This window comes from Mus musculus, chromosome 4 (assembly GCF_000001635.26).
Source record: "Mus musculus strain C57BL/6J chromosome 4, GRCm38.p6 C57BL/6J".
Lineage (NCBI taxonomy): Eukaryota > Metazoa > Chordata > Mammalia > Rodentia > Muridae > Mus > Mus musculus.
The window spans coordinates 99,101,627-99,119,693 of record NC_000070.6 but is presented as its reverse complement, the minus strand read 5'-3'; the positions used below and the strand labels follow the sequence as shown (position 1 = coordinate 99,119,693).

Genomic DNA, 18,067 nt, shown 5'->3' with positions numbered 1-18,067 from the left:
AATGGTATCTAGCTTATTGGGTTGTCGTGAATTTTAAATGGTCATTTTTTTTATAAAGCACTTAATAGTGCATTGTCCATATTATCATTGAACATTTGTAATTGGGATTGGAAAGTATGAGTTTTTGTTTTGGGGTCTTAAGGCATGCCATTAAAGGACACATTTTGTACAATTCTTTTAAATAGATCTTAGAGTTTATATCTCATAAAGTAAGTACACCCTTGAGGGTAAGGTATGAAATATAGATAGTGCCTCTTCTCTGTGAATGGAGATATCAGATGGAACTAGTCTCAAGACAGAAAACAGACTCTGTTGTGGAAAGCAGCCTCAAACGTGAGTCAGGCTAGCCTTGGAAGTTACAAAATCAAGGCAGGGAAATGAAGCCTGTGCTGTTGCAGGAGACGTTTAGGTAGACATGGCAGTGATGAGTGATTGCGAGTGGAAGTTGAGGAAGAGTGGGGCCATGCGCCTTTCCTGCCACCCAGCTTTCCAGCTGTGCAGCCAGCTGAATGATAGAAGGACATCTACTCATATCTAGAGCTGTGCATAGGAGGAAGTGGTTTCCGAATTGGGGATAAGATTGGATGGAAGTGAGGATTCAGGTGTAGACATCTTGGCTTTGGGGGCTTATATAGCATTAAGTGGAGACATCTATTAGCTTTTTGGTACTGGCTTGAGACGTAGGAGAGAATGGGGACCTCGAATTCAGAACCATCAGGAAGTAGACGATGAGTGAAGCCTGAGATGCTGATAGGGTCATAGAGAGAAAACCAAGGACAGAATGCTGTGCGCAGTTAGTAGGTATCTATTATGGATGAGTATGGGTCCTCCTTGTTACTGAGTATCATTAAATAAGACTTCTGAAGAAACTTACTGAGTATCATTAAATAAGACTTCTGAGGAAACCGGAGCTCTGCTTTTAAGTTTCCTGCCAGCAGAAACAGCACAGTGTTTCTGGGGATACACTGGGGTTGACAGCCTGGCCCTGCCACCCATTGACTAAACTTGACCAAGTTACTTGATTCCATTTCTGTTTGCCCTAAAAGTGGCGATAATCCTAGAACTTTTCTCATAGGGTTGCTATGAGGTTAAAGAAACTAATGTGCTTAGAATAAAGCCGTGTGTGCAGTAATGCTTAGTAAATAGCAGCTATTTCATTTTTGTAATGTATATGAAATGAGGCTTAGTACCTTTTCTTCAGAGTGACAGTCTTTTCCATAATATATGCATATATGAAATTCATTGCTCTGTGAAAACCTACTGCTGTGTGAAAAAAAAATCATGATGGTCTAGAAGTCTTTATAAAGAACCATGCTAGTCAGCTTTTTCTGGCTGAGTTATTTTTTTCAGCCCTTTTCATGGAATGCTGTTAGTATTTTGAGGCTGGAATGTGATTTCAAGAAGTTCTTTATTCGTGTTTACCTGATTGGCTGGCTTACTTCAACTCAGCTTCCCAAAGCCCTATTCATTTTGCCCATATCAAGAAATTGCTTCTTTGTTCTTTCTTCTTCTTGAGGACATGGCTTGTGCATTTATGAAGTTTCAACTATTTTCAAATTAAAGATGTAGGATTTCATTTGGATCATTTTGTCCTGTGACTTGATATTTAATAAGAGGATGGCCATTTGTGTACATTTTTACTAGGTATCCTTATAACCTAGAGAGGCACACAATGTGAGAAAGAATATTGGTTTTGGCCAAATTGCACAGGTTGAAACTCTGCCTACGTGGCATTGTAGCTGGGCAGTTCTGAACATTTCACCAGATCTTGGTTAGGTTTCCAGAAGCCCCATGCAGTGAGTGTGAGGATAAATGAACTAGCATCCTTGACATCCTTGCAATTGCCCGGAACATGAGCACTTAAGAAAGGCTGCTGCTGCGGGCTGGTGAGGTGGCTCAGCGGGTAAGAGGACTGACTGCTCTTTCAAAGGTCCTGAGTTCAAATCCCAGCAACCACATGGTGGCTCACAAACCACCCGGCCGACCTGAGGGAGCAGAGGTACTAAATTCAATTCCGAACAACCAGATGAAGGTTCCAACTATCTGTACAGCTACAGTGTGTACTCATATACATAGATAAATAAATCTTAAAAAGAAAAAAAAGAAATGCTGTTGCTGCTGCTATGTCACTGCGATACTACTTGCTAATAGTAGTGCTGTTTTCTTTCTTTCTTTTTTCTTTTTTTGTTTTGTTTTTTTTGAGATAGGTATAGCCCTGGCTGTCCAGGAACTCACTTTGTAGCCCAGGCTGGCCTCGAACTCAGAAATCCACCTGCCTCTGCCTCTCAAGTGCTGGGATTAAAGGCGTGCGCCTCCACCGCCCGGCTAGTAGTGCTGTTTTCTAAATGAAAGTTTAGACAGTGCACCCAAATTGACACTCAGACCCTTGTCCCCTGGTTGTAGTTATCATACTTTTTATTTGTGCTTTTTTTTTTTCAACATATTTTTTCAGGGGAGTTCCCCAGGTGCCGCTGTTTACAGCACAGCTTTATGCTTGTTTTCCTGTCTTTCCATTTTTGATTAGCTCTAGTTTTTGCCAGGAAGCAGAAAAATAAAGTTTTTTGGTTTTGTTGTTATTGTTGTTGTTGTTTTGTTTTGGGGGGAGGGACCAGGCAGGTGTTTATTTCAGAGCACTGAGTGTAGTCCTTTTCAGTAGCTCAAGCCTGACCCCTTACCTTTTAGTGATTCTGACTGTGTGGACCCAGGCTGGTTTTCTTTATAGTTCCTGTGTCATCAGCTGTGCTGCCCACTTTTCTCTGTGGACTCAGAGACTTCCCTGATCTTCTTTTACCTCATCCTCGCTAATTCTTTTCCTCCCTCCCACCCTCCCTCCCTCCCTCCCTCCCTCCCTTCCTGTTGTTGTTGTGCTAGAATTGAACCTGGGAGTGATCTGTTCCTCTGATCTACCTCCCAGCCCTTGCCGCACTAATGGTTAATGCTTAGTATCTACTCTCTTTGTACTAAGCCACACGTTGGAGTGAGACCAGAGCAGTTCACTTACCTTTTATTATCATCTTCTTTCAGATGAGGTTACTTCAGAGTCCCCTCTCCTCTCTCTGAGACAGGGTCCCCCTGTGTAACCAGGCTGGCTTCGGACTCTGGTCGTCCTCCCTTAGCCCCCGATGTGCTAGGCATGTGCTATTGTAATCTTGAAGCCTATTTCTTATCATTTCCCTCAGAACCTTGGCTCTACACTTTCCCCTTTCCATCCTAACATTTGTATCCCTTTTATGAGACCTTTCTTTCCTTTCATATAAGACTTACACCAGTCTCAGTGTAAAACAAAGACCTATTGAGTTGTCTGGCATTCCTAGCTGCCACCAATTGCTGGTTTTCTGTTTCTAGTCCCGGTTCTATCAGGTATATGCCATCATCATGACTACTTCCTGCTTTGTCTTTCAGGAATGCTTGGGCCGAGTGAGCATGCTTAACTTTTAACGCTTGACCTTCCTTCCCTTTGCCTTAGTACTGATTTCAGGATCTAGCCCCTCTCCCGGTTTCTCATCTCTTCTGCACGTGCGTGCGCGTGCGCACCCTGTTCTATAAACTAAGTGAATGAACTTCAGTTACAGTAATGAATGAGTCTTTCAGTCTAATTTTGGGACAATTAGGTACTGCTAGATCAGGTCTTGACTGTTCAAGTCCAGTGCCTGTGGATGCTGGAACTTCCTTGTTTGCCTGCCACCTCAGTGTGGCTTCCGTGTGGCCTCAGTGCGTCAACACTTCCCTAGGCAATCCCAGTCCTGGTCTCTCTGCACTCCACTCACAGATGCTGCAGACTCCCCGTGGAACAGCTCTTATCAGGAGTACAGGTTTCTTTGAGTGGAAATACAAAGGTTCGCTTGTGTTTTAAGGTTCACTATATCTGGTCTTTCTCTTGTTGACTCATTCTTTAGTTTACACCTTGTTCTCTGGTCAGAGGTGTTTTCACCCTACCCTTATGGAATTATTAACTGTTCCATTGTTTTCATTTGTAATTTAGATTCCTTTAAAACTTTTGTATGTCCTCTTTAGAAAAATAGCTTTAGTGTAGTGTGGTATGTGTGTGTGTGTGTAGTGTGTTCATGTGTTTGTGTATACTATATACCATAATGTGGGGGCCAGAGAAGAACTTGCAGGAAGAAGTCAGTTCTCTTCTATGATGAGAACCTCAGGGTTCTAACTCAGGCCCAGTTGGTGGCAAGTGCCTTTACCTGCTGCACCATCTCACGGCTTCTGTGATACGTTTCTCTTTAAACGTCTTGCTGCTGTGGCATGCGCGTGCACCCCTTCCTCAAGAAATAGTAAGCATAATTTAAAAATTAAAAAACAACAAGGCAGATAGAGCATACCCATTTCTCAGATTATTCCAATGCTCTGTGTTGAGTCTGGGGGATAACCTTTACTTTGTGTTTTGTTCTTATCATCTGCGGATGTATTTCCAAGTAATAGAGGTTTCCTTTTCTGAATTTTGAAGGTATTTGAATTGTATTATTTGTTTCTTTTCTCCTACTTTTGCTAAACATTATATTGTGAAATTCATTCATTTTTTTTTTGTGTGTGTGTTTTTGTAGAGTTTTATTGTATAAGTATGCCATGATGAAGTTTCTGATTTCTAGACAGTATGTTTATTCTGGGACCCATCTATGCTGCAGTTTCTCTAGTGCAGTGGTTCTTAACCTTCTCATGTTTATATGCCTTTAATATACTCTCTCATGTTGTGGTGACCCCCAGCCATAGATTATTTCATTGTTACTGCATAACTGTAATTTTGCTACTGTTATGAACCATAATGTAAATATCTGATATGCAGGATATCTGATATGCCACACCTGAGAACTGCTGCTCTAGGGTGTGTGCAACTCTGGAATTCCTGGTTGAAGTATGTTGTTATTTGTAGCAGTTTTACTTACCAGGGTTAGGTGAGGGTAAGCTGTTCTCTAAAGTGATGGCAGAGGTTTTTGCCCCTACAACAATGTTGCTTTGTGTGTAATTGCTGTTACTTGGGGTTGCCAGTTTTGCAGTATAATTTAAATGTATTAGATTGTCAGTGTGTTGGATTCATGATGCTAGCTCATAGTAAAGTTTTAATTTTTATTTACTGAATTATTAATGAAGTTAAGCTGTGCTTTGTGTTTTATTGATTATTGAAATGCCCTGTTTTGTAAATTCCCTAGTTAAACCTTTGTGGTCATCCCTCCCAATTTTTTCCTTTGTGATTTTGTATGGGTACTTTTCATATGATCAGTGTATTAATCATTTATTGATTATTTGGAGAGTACCCCCCATTATGGCTTATTTTTTTATCCTTTTCAGGGAAACTTTTGAAAAGCTAGTTCTCAGTTTTAAAGTGCTTATGTTTTTCTGTTGTTATGTTATTACTTTGTTTGCTTATTTGTTTTTTCTTTGAGATGGGGTCTCATGTAGTCCAAGCTGGCCTATGTGGTGGGGGGCAGCCCAAGCTTGAGCTTTTGATCTTTTTGTCTGTAACAACTATGCCCAGTGTATGGATGTTGGAGAGGAAAGCTGGGGCTTCCTGCATGCTACTCAAACATTCTACCAAGCTGAACTCTAAGTCAATCCCAGTACAGTATGACTCCAGCATAGGAAACCGCTCCTTATCCTTGTCTGTCCTGACAGACACTCTCTACTTGCTCCCTCTGAGGTTTGCATTCCATTTTACTTAATAGTGAGTGGAATGAACTTGTTACGTTTCCTGAGTGAATTATCCTTTCCTTACTGGTGTGCTCTTACACCTCTGCCATAATTTCTGGTTTTGTTCGTAGATGTGGTATGTGTCTTTTCACCAGTTAGGGTGGTTTTAATTTTAATCAGCTTCAGAATTTAGCAAACCAGTTATTCCCCCCCCCTTTTTTTTTTTAAAGCATCTTGGCTTCCTTTAACCCGTTGATATTCTATGAAATTTTAGACTATATCCTCCCAAAAGTAAAAAAACAAAACTTCCCAGCCACACCTTATTAGAATTATATTGGAGTTATGTTGAACTTAACCATCAGTTTGGTTTTAATACTGAGTTTGCAGTGCACAATCCACAGCATCTCTTTTCTGTTATTTAGAACTTTCTCATCACAGGAACAAAGCTTCATGGTTTGTCAGTGAGGTCCTGGCATGGCTTTGGTTAGGTTTATTTCAGGTATCCAATAACTTTATATCTAGCTATGTCTTACTGAGCTCTGGTTATAAAGCATGTCTGTAGGTTTTTTTTTTTTTTGATATTTTCGGTATATATTAGTCATATTTTCTGTGAGTTATAAAATTTTGTTTGTTCCTTTTCAACTATTAACAGTATTTATTTATTCATCCATTTATTTAAATATTTTTTTTTTATTTTGCTCTGTATTTCGATCCTGATATGTCTCAAAGACCTGCGTGTTAACAAGTGGCCCCCAAGTGGCTTTTGGAAAGTTGATGGGTCATTTAAGAGTCACCAGAAGCATGGTATTGAAGGGATTGGGCACCGGTCTATTCCTTGTTCTCTTTAGCTTTCTGGTCATAGGTGACTGGTTTTGCTCTGCCATGTTTGTCCTCTACAATGTGTTATCTACCTACTATGGGCTTAAAGCAAAGGGGCCTCTTGGCATAGACTGGAACTTCTGAAAGTGACCCTACACACAACTTTTGTCTTTATGAGTCACTTATGTAAAGTTCCTTGTTGTAGTGATGGAAAGCTGTGTATTAACTTGCATTTCTGTGCGATTATTACCATTCCCGTTCGGCATTGTACTCTATGATCTCAAAGGCAAAGCATTCTGTGCCTCACTCTTGAGCTAGGTGGTTGCTGAGAGATAGTTTCTCTCTTTTTTTCCCTAAGATTTATGTATTTATGTATTATGAGTACACTGTAGCTGTCTTCAGATCCCATTACAGATGGTTGTGAGGCACCATGTAGTTTCTGCGAATCGAACTCAAGACCTTTGGAAGAAGATTCAGTGCTCTTAACCGTGGAGCCATCTCTCCAACCCCTCTTTCTTTTTTTGCATTTCTTCTTTTCTCTTCTCTTCTCTCTCTTTTCTTTATACAAATTCTTTCAGACTGCATTCCCTAGAAACAGAGGCTAAGGATTGAGAATCTGGGCTTTGTTTGGGAAATTTAGTCCCAGGGAACAAGAGAAAGTGGGGTGAGGCTCAGAAAGATAAGAAGTGATGGAGGGTGGAGGCATGTCTTCCTGGCTGCTGCTTTACAAAGAGCTGGAGAGAGAGCATTTGGCAGATGTGCTTGCTGGCCACCAAGAGTATCTGTGGACAGAGAAAGAGTTCCTGGGTCAGTAGAGGATTTTGTAGCAGGGGCCCTTGCCTTCCTGTTCTAGGCAGCTCAGGGTCCTGGATTAAGTCCTGCTCTGCCTTGTTTGTCACGTGGGCTTCCTGGCCACTTTGGATGTCTTGTTACCTTTTCACTGGCTTTATTTTTTAAACCAAGGGAATTTTAAAAATGCAATCACAGAAGCTCAAATCAAATTCATTTGCGTACACAAAGAAGTGCTGACTCTTGTTAGTTAAGATTGGATTAGGGGATACAAATGTTGCAGGAGGACTGCTGTCTTTGTAGCTCAGACTTTACACCAAAACCCCAAACCAAAACAATCTCAATGAGATTCCACAGCTCTAGGCTCAGCTCCTATGAGGAGCTCAGTTACCCATCTGCTTCAGGTAGCCGTGCTTCCTTGAAGCAAGTGCTGTGTTTAGGGATGTACAAGAGTCTGGTCAGTCCTGGGTTCCTTGCCCTTCCTTGGCGTGGAGGGAGTGTAATGATGTCAGCCCCACTTGGGTTTCAAGGAGTAAGTTCCTTACCAAACAGAAAGTGTTTCTAGTGAGAGGAAGTAAGGTAAGAGTGCTGGTCATACTCAGTGGCAGATGCTCTTCAGAGTTAATTTGGGAGCAGGGGGATGGCTCAGTCTGTGAAGTGCTTGTTGTGCTAGCACAAGAACCCACATAGATAAGCCATGTGTAGTGGCATGCCTATGTAATCCCAGTGCTGGGGAATTGGTGACAGTTTGATCCCTGGAGCTCTCTGGCCGGCCATTATCAGGGAGCTTCAGCTCTGTGAGAGACCCCATCGCATAGAACAAGGTAGATGGTACCTGAGGAATGACACCCAGGGCTGACCTCTGACCTCCACAGGAACACACATGTACAAACACTTTCACACATACAAAATAAAATTAATACTTTTACTTATCCTCTCTTCCTCTCTCCCTTCCCCTCTCTCTGTGTTAGATGTCTTCTTTGATTACCCTCCACCTTACTTATTGAGACAGGGTTTCTCCCTTGTCAACCTGGAATCTCTGGGAACGCTGGGGATCTGAGCTCAGATCCCCAGCCCTCGTGCTTGGGTGATGCATTCTTTAACCTTTGAAATTAATCATTTTAACTGTTCCATATTCTCCCTTAAATTGAAGTAGAACTGGTAAAATTCAAAGAGACTCATTATTACCTTGATCTTAGCTGGCTATGGATTCCCTGTAATTTAAGTTTTAAAAAAACTTAGCTCAGACCGTAATGCCTATCTTAGTTACTGTTCCATTGCTGTGAAGAGGCACCATGACCAAGGCAGCGTATAAAAGGAAGCGTTTAGCGAGGTGGGGAAGTGGGGAGGCGGGTGCTCACAGTTTCAGAGGGTTAGTCCATGAGCAGTCCTGAGTGCTTACATCCTGCACCCCCATTACATCCTCCAGTGACACACCTCCTCAAACTAGGACATACCTCCATATCCTTCCCAGACAGGTCTAACTGGGGAGCAAGCATTCAACCATAGGAGCCCGTGGGGGCCATTCTTACTCAGACCACCACAGTGACTTTTCATGACCTTCACAGGATGTTTCCCTGGTTTTACTTTTTGGATTTTGAATTTCTCATACATGTGCACACACTCACCAGAGAGCTGAGCCAACCCTCTCATCTATATGAGCACTTTGATGATTGTTATAATTATTGGTAAAGATACAGGGCTAGTGGTACATGTTTCTGGGTCCCAAATTGTCTCTGCCTCTCTGCACTGGCTCTCTTTCAGCTCTCTCCATTGTCCTTTCTTTGGTTAATATCATTCCCTGATTCTCTCAGAGCAGCCCCAGTCACAGGAGACCTGGCTCTATTACTGTATATAATTTAACCTCACTTGTTATCAGTGTGCATGGACCATGGACATGTACCACACTACACATGTGGAGGGCAGAGGACAACTTTCTGGAGTTGAGTCTCTCCTACCGTAGGTTGTGGAGCTGAACTTGGGTGAGCAGGCTCTCATGGCAAGTCAATTTATGCTCTGAGACGTCCCACTCATCCTATTGAGGTATATTTTACATGCCATACAATTTATTTAAAGTATACAGGTGAGGTTCTGGAGAGATGGCTCAGTGGTTGAGGTCCTGAGTTCAGTCCCAACACCCACATGGTGGCTCAGAACCATCTGTAATGGAATGATTCCCTAGTCCCTCTTCTGGTCTGGTGTACATGAAAACAGAGCACTGATGTTATATAAAATAAATGAATAGATCTTGAAGTACACAGCGAGTGATTTTTAGTAAATTTACGATTGTAGAACATTGCTGGCACCTGAGAAGAGCTGTGTGCCAGGTTTAAGTTGGTCTCCATTTTCACTTAAAACCCTGGGTAACTAACTGCTGGTCTAGCTTTTATGTCTCTGTGTCAGCCTTGTCTGAACAGTTTACATAAATGGAGTTATGTAGCATGCAGTCTTTTTGTGTGTGGCTTTTAAAAGCATATTGCTGTGTTTTTTCCATGCTATAGTACATACTCCTATTTTTACTTTTTATGAATGAGTTGTGTCCCGTCTTACATAGCACATTTTGTTTCTTCATTCATCGCTTAATGGACATGTGAGTAGGGTCTGTCTTTTGTTATTATGAATGTGCCTCTATGAACATTTGTGTACTTATTTTTGTTTCCACACTTGGTTTTAATTTTTGAACTTTTTAAAGATGTATTTGCTTTACTTCACGTGTATGACTGTTTTGCCTCCATGTATGTGTGTGTGCCTAGTATCCAAGGAGGTCAGAAGACAGTATCAGATCCTCTGGAACTGGAGTTACAAATGGTTGTTAGCTACCATGTGATTCTAGGAGCTGAACCTGTGTCCCCTGCAAGAACAAGTGCTTTTAACCACTGAGTCATTTTTCCAGCCTCTGGTTTTAGTTCTTTTTAGATTTATTTTAATTTCGGTGTATGAGTGTTGGCTCTATGTATATATGCATGTGCACCACATGCATGTGGGTGCCTGCTGATGCCGGAAGAGAGTGTTGGATGCCCTGGACCTGGAGTTACAGATGGTTGTAAGCCTCCATGTGGGTGCTGGGTTTTGAACCCAGGTCCTCTGGATGAGCAGTGCACTAAACTGCTAATCCATCTCTCAACAACAACAACAACAACAACAACAACAACAACAACAACAACAACAACAACAAAAGATGTTTAGGAATTCAGAAGTCCTAATTTTCTAATTTGATTATTATACAATGTATTCATTCTGCACTGAATTTTAAAAGTTAGTTGTAGGCTGGTGAGAGCTCAGTGGGAAAGCGCTTGTTGTGCGAGCCTGCCCACCTGAGTTCAGTCCTGGCAATCCAGGTAAAGGTGGAGGTGAGCCTGGGCTCCACATGTGCATCTGGCATGCCTCTCCCTCAGTGGTAACACATACAGTTACCATGTTAGCTGGTGCTAAACAAGAGAGAGTTCTGATTCTTGTTGCATGTGTTTTGAGACAGGATCTTACTTACCCAAGCTGCATAGCAGCAGATGCTGTTGAAGTATCCATCCTCTGCCTCCTAGGTGTGTGCCATCTTCAGTTCCGAGTCACTGACTCCTTTATGCTGAGACCAGACTCTCACTGTTGTGATTACCGTTGCCTTGTAGTGAGTTTTGAAGGCTGTCGGTGTGAGTCCTCACATGTAACTTCTAATTCAAGTCGTTTTAGCTGTTCTAGATATTTTGCACAGTTTAGGGTCAGCACTAATATAAAGTGTGCTATGGTTTGCGGTAACCCTGTTGGAAGTTTGACAGGTATTGCCTTGTCTCTGTACAAGAGTGTGGGGAGAATGACCCTCTAGACAAGACTGAGCTTTTCATGACATGGGCAGTCTTTGTTCACTTAGATTTTATTCAGCATTTTATTTTTAAAAATTCTTAGACAGTTTCGTGTGTGTGTGTGTGTGTGTGTGTGTGTGTGTATGTGTATGTATGTATGTATTTGCTCTCTTTTCCCTATTTCTTTTCCTGATGAAATGTTTTTGCTTTTTTGTTTTTCCCCAATAAGGATACACCCCTATGTTCATGGTTTGTGGGGGGATTAAGCTTAATTAGGGGTCCTTGCCTGAATATGGGTAGGATACTTACTGGAGCAAGGGCAACTTAGTGACTTTCACACTGAAGTAAAGGACACACTCAGAGACTCCTCCCCGATCCGTGATGAAATGTTGCTGGGCTCATTTTTGTGCTGGTTTTAACACAGCTGCAGTAGGCTCATGAGTGCTGTGGCCAGGTCAGGTCCAGATGTCTGTCTGCTTGGGTCTCCCCATCGCTTGGCTCTTATATTCTTTTCTTTCTTCCTTGCTGTCTCACCAGCCGTGGAAGGGCTGATCTAGCTGTAGAGAAGTGACCATGTAATGCTCAATCCTAAGTGGGATGTCATTTTGTTTTGACACAGGATTTCCTGTAGTCCAGCCTGGCTGTGGATTTGCCTTGTAGCCAAGAGACCTTGAACTTCTGATCTTACTGCCTCTACTTCCCCAGTGCTGGGATTACAAGTGTGCATGGTACAGGCATGGCTTCATGCTAGGCAGATACTGTGCTGGCTAAGCTACATTCCTAGTCTCTTACTTGGTTTCCTTTCAGTAGATTTAGGTTTTCAGTGTACAGCTGTCACCTCTTCTACCTTCTTTTGGCCTTGCTCTTCTAGTCTTTTTCTCCTTTTGGTAAGTTTATTTTAAACTACTTTTGTTTGGGATGTTACCATACAAAGGTTTATTTAATGGGTTTATTCATTGCTAGGATATATAAATACTGTTGATTTTTGAATATTGAAGTAGTATCCTAGGATACTTGCTAAGTGTGTTTATTTTACTGTCTTTTCATGGGTTCCTTAGAGTTTTCTGTATGGAGTATCGTCTTGATAAGTAAGAGACAGTTTTATTTCTTTTTCTTTTCACTCCAGATGTTTCTCTCTCTTACCCCTTGGCCTCTTTCTCCTCCTCTAACTCCCAGATTGCCTGTTTTATGAGTGGAACATCCTTCGTGGGAACAAGGTCAGCAGGACGACCCCCTCCACTCCCCCTCCCTCCTCATATGTGTGTGTGTGTATGTGTGTGTGTGTCTTTATGCTTTGTCTGTGTGCATGTGTGGAGGCCAGAGGTGAGTGTCGGGTGGCGTCCCCATTTGTTCTCCATCCTGTTTTTTGAGACCAGAGCTCCCTCATTTGTCTGGACGATTGGCCAGCAGGCCCTGGGGTGCTCTAAGCGCTGAACCATCTCTCTAGCCCTGCAGCAAGCATTTTAATGATTGTGCTAATTTCCAGCAGCCTGGCTCTCTTATGATGTGTGCTCTCACTGTTGCTGATCACTCTTAATCCTGACTGGTCAGTCAGATGATGTTCTGTCATCGTAGCTTCTCAAAATCTAAGAGAGTATTGGCTTCTACTGGGTGGTGTGCGATATCTTTATGGCCACACTCTTTTTCTTTTTTGACACCTCTCCCATGACCACACTTCTTGTAACTTGTGTTCAGGCTGGCCTCAGGGGTGGGTCTTTTGCAGTGTAATCCATCCTGAAAGCATTACTTGCATCTCTTTTCTTGCTGACTCAGTCTCCGTGGAGAAAGAATTTATCTGGTCACTTCATCTCTCAGCCAGTAAGTGACATTTCAGGGCTCAGCGCCTGACAGCATAATAGGTGCGTTCCATGGTCAGACCTGTTTCCCAGTGGTTTAGGTTTTGATAAGGGGACTTTCACTATAGCAGTCTGTCTCCCCTGGGAATGCCGTGTAGAGTGCAGGCAAGTTCTCCATATCCGTGTTTCATGCTTCTTCCTTTCCACTCAGGCTAATGCAGGGCTGGGACCTGGGGTTTGCCTCCTGATACCCCTTATGCAACTTTTGGCTGAGAATGGCAGCCTCGTGCTGTAACACTCCAGACTGGAGTGGTTTCCCCTCTGCTCTTCCGCACACTTGCTTTTTCTCCTCCTATTTCATTGGTTAGAACCTCCAGCATAATCTGAGCCGACAAAAACCCTCACTTTCTTCATGATCTAAGGAAAAGAACATTCAGATTTTCACAGTGGAGTTTTTGGTTGGTTGGTTTTGTTTTCAGAAAGAATCTTACTATACAAACAGGGCTGGCGTTGAACTCATAGGGATCCCCCTGCCTCTGCTTCCTGAGTGCTTGATTAAAGGTGTGTACATCATTGCTGGCTACAAGTATGTTATGAATTGTAGTCAGATACTGTAGGAAGGGATAGGATAGAACATGAGGTGCTTTGTACTGCAGCTAAGGCAGGAAGATTTAATGAGTTTGATGCCAGGGGGATTCTAGGCCAGCCTGGGGTTCAGAGGGAGATCTTGTCTTAAAAAAAATCAGGAAAACAAAAACAAAAAATTTTGAATAAATTAGGATTTAACAACTAAAGCATCTAACTTACACAAAGACTACTTTATATGCTTGTGGGCAAGACAGTTCTGGGCATATACCCAGAAGAAGTTCTAACTGGTAATAAGGACACATGCTCCACTATGTTCATGGCAGCCTTACTAATTAATAGCCAAAAGCTGGAAAGAACCCAGATGCCCCTCAACAGAGGAATGGATACAGAAAATGTGGTACATCTACACAATGGAGTACTACTCTGCTATTAAAAAGAATGAATTTATGAAATTCTTGGGCAAATGGATATATCTGGAGGATATCATCCTTAGTGAGGTAACCCAGTCACAGAAGAAGTCATTAGATATGCACTCACTGATAAGTGGATATTAGCCCAGAAACATAGAACACCCAAGATACAATTTGCAAAACACAAGAAATTCAAGAAGAAGGAACACCAATGGGTGGATGCTTCATTCCTCCTTAGAATAGGGAACAAAATACCCATGAAAGAAGTTAGAGACAAAGTTTGGAGCTAAGACGAAAGGATGGACTATCCAGAGACTATCCCACCTGTGGATCCATCCCATAATCAGCCACCAAACCCAGACACTATTGCATATGCCAGCAAGATTTTGCTGAAGGGACCCTGGTATAGCTGCTTCGTATGAGGCTATGTCATTGCCTGGCAAATACAGAAGTGGATGCTCACAGTCATCTATAAGATGGAACACAGGGCTCCCAATGGAGAAGCTAGAGAAAGCACCCAAGGAGCTAAAGGGTTCTGCAACCCTATAGGTGGAACAACAATATGAACTAACCAGTACCCCCAGAGCTCGTGTCTCTAGCTGCATATGTATCAAAAGATGGCCTAGTCGGCCATCATGGGGAAGAGAGGCCCCTTGGTATTGCAAACTTTATATGCCTCAGTACAGGGGAGCGCCAGGGCCAAGAAGTAGGAGTGACTGGGTAGGGGAGTAGGGCGAGGGGAGGGTATAGGGAACTTTCGGGATAGCATTTGAAATGTATATAAAGAAAATATCTAATAAAAAATTTTTAATAAAAAACAAACAAAAAAAAGATCCCTCCCTCTCTCCTTTTACAATTATAGCTGTCTTCAAACATACCAGGAGAGGGTGTCAGATCCCATTACAGATGGTTATTAGACATCATGTGGTTGCTGGGAATTGAACTCAGGACCTCTGGAAGAGCAGTCAGTGTTCTTAACCACTGAGCCATCTCTCCAACCCCGAAAACTCTATTCTTAAGGACTGGGTTAAATGTCTTTTATTCTTTGTGAGGGGGAGGAGGAGGAGGATTGGCTTTTACTGTAGACTTTTCCCCACCTGTTGCCACTTGTTAATTTTAAGTAAGCGCTGGCATTCATAGGTGCCTTTTTTGTTTTTGTTTGTTTCTCTCTGTATTATAATTTAATATGTTCTATAAAGTGGGGAACAGTGTTGTTGCTGTGTGGTAGTAGAGGAAACTAAGACATACTGAAATGCCCTGTGAAATCACTCTGTCGGTGACGTGCTTTTCTCCTTAACACAGTACCTTGTAGAGCTTTGACACATGGTGTCCGGAAATCAAGTAGAAGGACTCTTTTCATCCTGTTGTCTACATCTTAGCCTGGTCCAGTCCTCTGGTTCATGCTAAGGACTTTAGACAAGTTCACATAAAAGTGACCCAAAGACCATGTCTCAACTGAGTTCTGCCCAGAGTCCATGAAAGACATGAGATAGATTGTAATGATGGTGGCTGCCATTGAAGTGTTCCTGTTAATCTGTTAGTTTTTGGAATGTTTTATAGTGGGACTTTCTTGGACCCCCCAGTGGGAAATGTAAGACATGGAGGCTGCTAATAAAGTTTAAAGCTTGGGCCTTTTGCTGGGGCAGTCTCTCAGGTAATGCATCTAACTTAACCCATCTATCTAGCCTGCTATCTGCCACGTGGCTAGCTCTACTCTCCTTTGCTTCTGCTCCACTCTGGTCCATGCTTGCTCCCCTCCATGTTGGTTTTTGATTTTCCCTCTTCCTGCATCAATCCCCTGCCTGGAAGTTCCACCCCCTACTTCCTGCTTCAGCGATTGCTTTATTACGACCAATCAGTGGTGAGACAACCTCTGATACATTTCTAGATTGCCTTTGAGCAGATGAGGAAGGAAGAATATTTACAAAGTAGAAAATCTGGGGATGGGCCATAGAAATGACAACACCAGAATCCTGCCAGCACTTAATTTTCTGCACTTAGTTCTATGGAATTAACAATTTAAAATACAGAATTTCTTGTTCGCCGGAAGAAGGTGAGTCTCTTTCCGTTCTCAGCGCAGCCTTGGCTCGTGGTCCCAAAAAACACCTTAAGCGCATAGCTGCTCCAAAACATTGGGTGCTGGAAAAGTTGACTGGCAGGTCTGCTCATCGTCCATCCACTGGTCCTCACAAGCTGAGGGAATGCCTGCCTCTCATCATTTTCCTAAGGAACAGATTTGCATGCAGCGATTCATTAAGATTGGTGGGAAAGTCAGGACCTATATAGCCTACCCTGCTGGGTTTATGGATGTCATCAGCATTGACAAGGCCGGAGAGAACTTCCGTCTGATTTATGACACCAAGGGTCACTTTGCTGTTCATCGTGTTACACCCGAGGAGGCCAAGTCCAAGTTGTACAAAGTGAGAAAGAGCTTTGTGGGCACAAAAGGAATTCCACATCTGGTGAGCCATGATGCTCATACTATTCAGTACCCTGATCCCCTCATCAAGGTGAATGACACCATTCAGATTGATTTGGAAACAGGCAAAATAACTGACTTCAAGTTTGACACTGGGAACCTGTGTATGGTGACTGGAGGTGCTAACTTGGGAAGAATTGATGTAATCACCATCAGAGAGAGACATCCTGGCTCTTTTGATGTGGTTCATGTGAAAGATGCCCATGGCAACAGCTTTGCCACTCGGCTGTCCAACATTTTTGTTGTTGGCAAGGACAACAAACCATGGATCCCTTTTCCCAGAGGAAAAGGAATCCGCCTCACCATTGCTGAAGAGAGAGGCAAGAGGCCAAACAGAGCAGTGGGTGAAATGTCTCTAGGAGACATGCTGGAGAAGTGTTTGTACAAGCCTTTCTGGGCAACATTCATGCTAGATTAAACATCATGATGAAACTAAAATCTACAACAACAACAAAAACAATTCAAAATACAGAGACATACCTTCAAACAGCAGGGTTTCTGTTAATCTGTTAGTTTGTACTTTAGGCATTTTTCACCGTCTTTACCTGAGCTGTTGAGTGAAATTTGGAGAAATAGAGAAATAATTAAAATGAACTATAACCAGAATTGCTTGCTTTTGAAAACTTGATTCCATGGAAGTGTGTGTGGGTGGCATGTGACTTTACCTATAATAGATACTATATTTACATCATATACCTGTGTTATATACACATATTACGCCCCTCTCCCCCCACGACTTTTTTCTTTTTGAGGTAGTGTCTTACTGTAGTTCAAGCAGCCTGGAACTTATGGCAATCCACCTGCCTCCACCTTTAAAGTGCTAAAATGACAACTATTTATAGCTAGGCCTATAAATAGTTATAGATTTGAACTTAAACCTTGTCCCTATCATTTTTAGTGCCTGTTATTTTATAGTTTCTGAACCTATTTTTCTCATGAAATAATTTGTTTCAGAAAATTTGGAAATATGAGAGGCCCAGAAGAAAGACAAAAGTAACCCATAATTCTCCATTTAGGAAAAAATGTTTGCAGGAGCATTCTAGTGATAATGTTGGGGAAAACTAGAAGTAGCCCAATGTTCACTGACAGAGGCTTGTTACATACACTTCAGTTTATCTGCAGAATGGACTGTAGAGCAGGTTAGCAGTGGTTACCTGTGGATTCGCTATGTTCACATCTTGGCTTCATTGCTAGTTAATTATGTAACCATAATGACCTTGAAGCTTCAATATCCTTATATAGTTCTTGCTTCATGGGGTGTTCCTGAATATTAAATATAACTTTTTATTTGACACACTGTAAGTGCTTGACAGATTTTGCTTGTATTATTAATTTTATGTGCTGATTGGGAAAGATTTCCAAATATAACTTATGAAGAAAAGGTAGTGAGTATAATGCATACACACCTAAAAAAATAATGATTTGCTCTTTCTTATTTTTTTTTTTTGTATGAAGTATATCCGTGAAGGTATTAAATGGTTAAAGGTTTACATTTGAGAGATTTCACTGTGGATTTGAAAGTAGTAATGAGAGAGATAATTTTTAAAAAGATTTATTTATTTATTTTATGTAGATGAGTACACTGTAGCTGTCTTCAGACACACCAGAAGAGGGCGTCAGATCCCATTGCAGATGGCTGTGAGTCAGCATGTGGTTGCTGGGAATTGAACTCAGGACCTCTGGAAGAGCAGTCAGTGCTCTTAACCACTGAGCTATCTCTCTCTCTCCTTTCCTTTTTTTTTTTTTTTTTTGGAGACA

The 18,067-nt window shown here is 42.0% G+C and overlaps 1 protein-coding gene and 1 pseudogene across 11 annotated transcripts in view; both read left to right on the top strand.

The window, feature by feature from the left end:
* The window catches only part of Dock7 (dedicator of cytokinesis 7), a 194,295-nt gene that overhangs the window by 11,260 nt on the left and 164,968 nt on the right, over positions 1-18,067 (top strand). The gene's annotated exons all lie outside the window — the stretch shown is intronic.
* Positions 15,861-16,744, top strand: Gm12852 (predicted gene 12852; annotated as a pseudogene).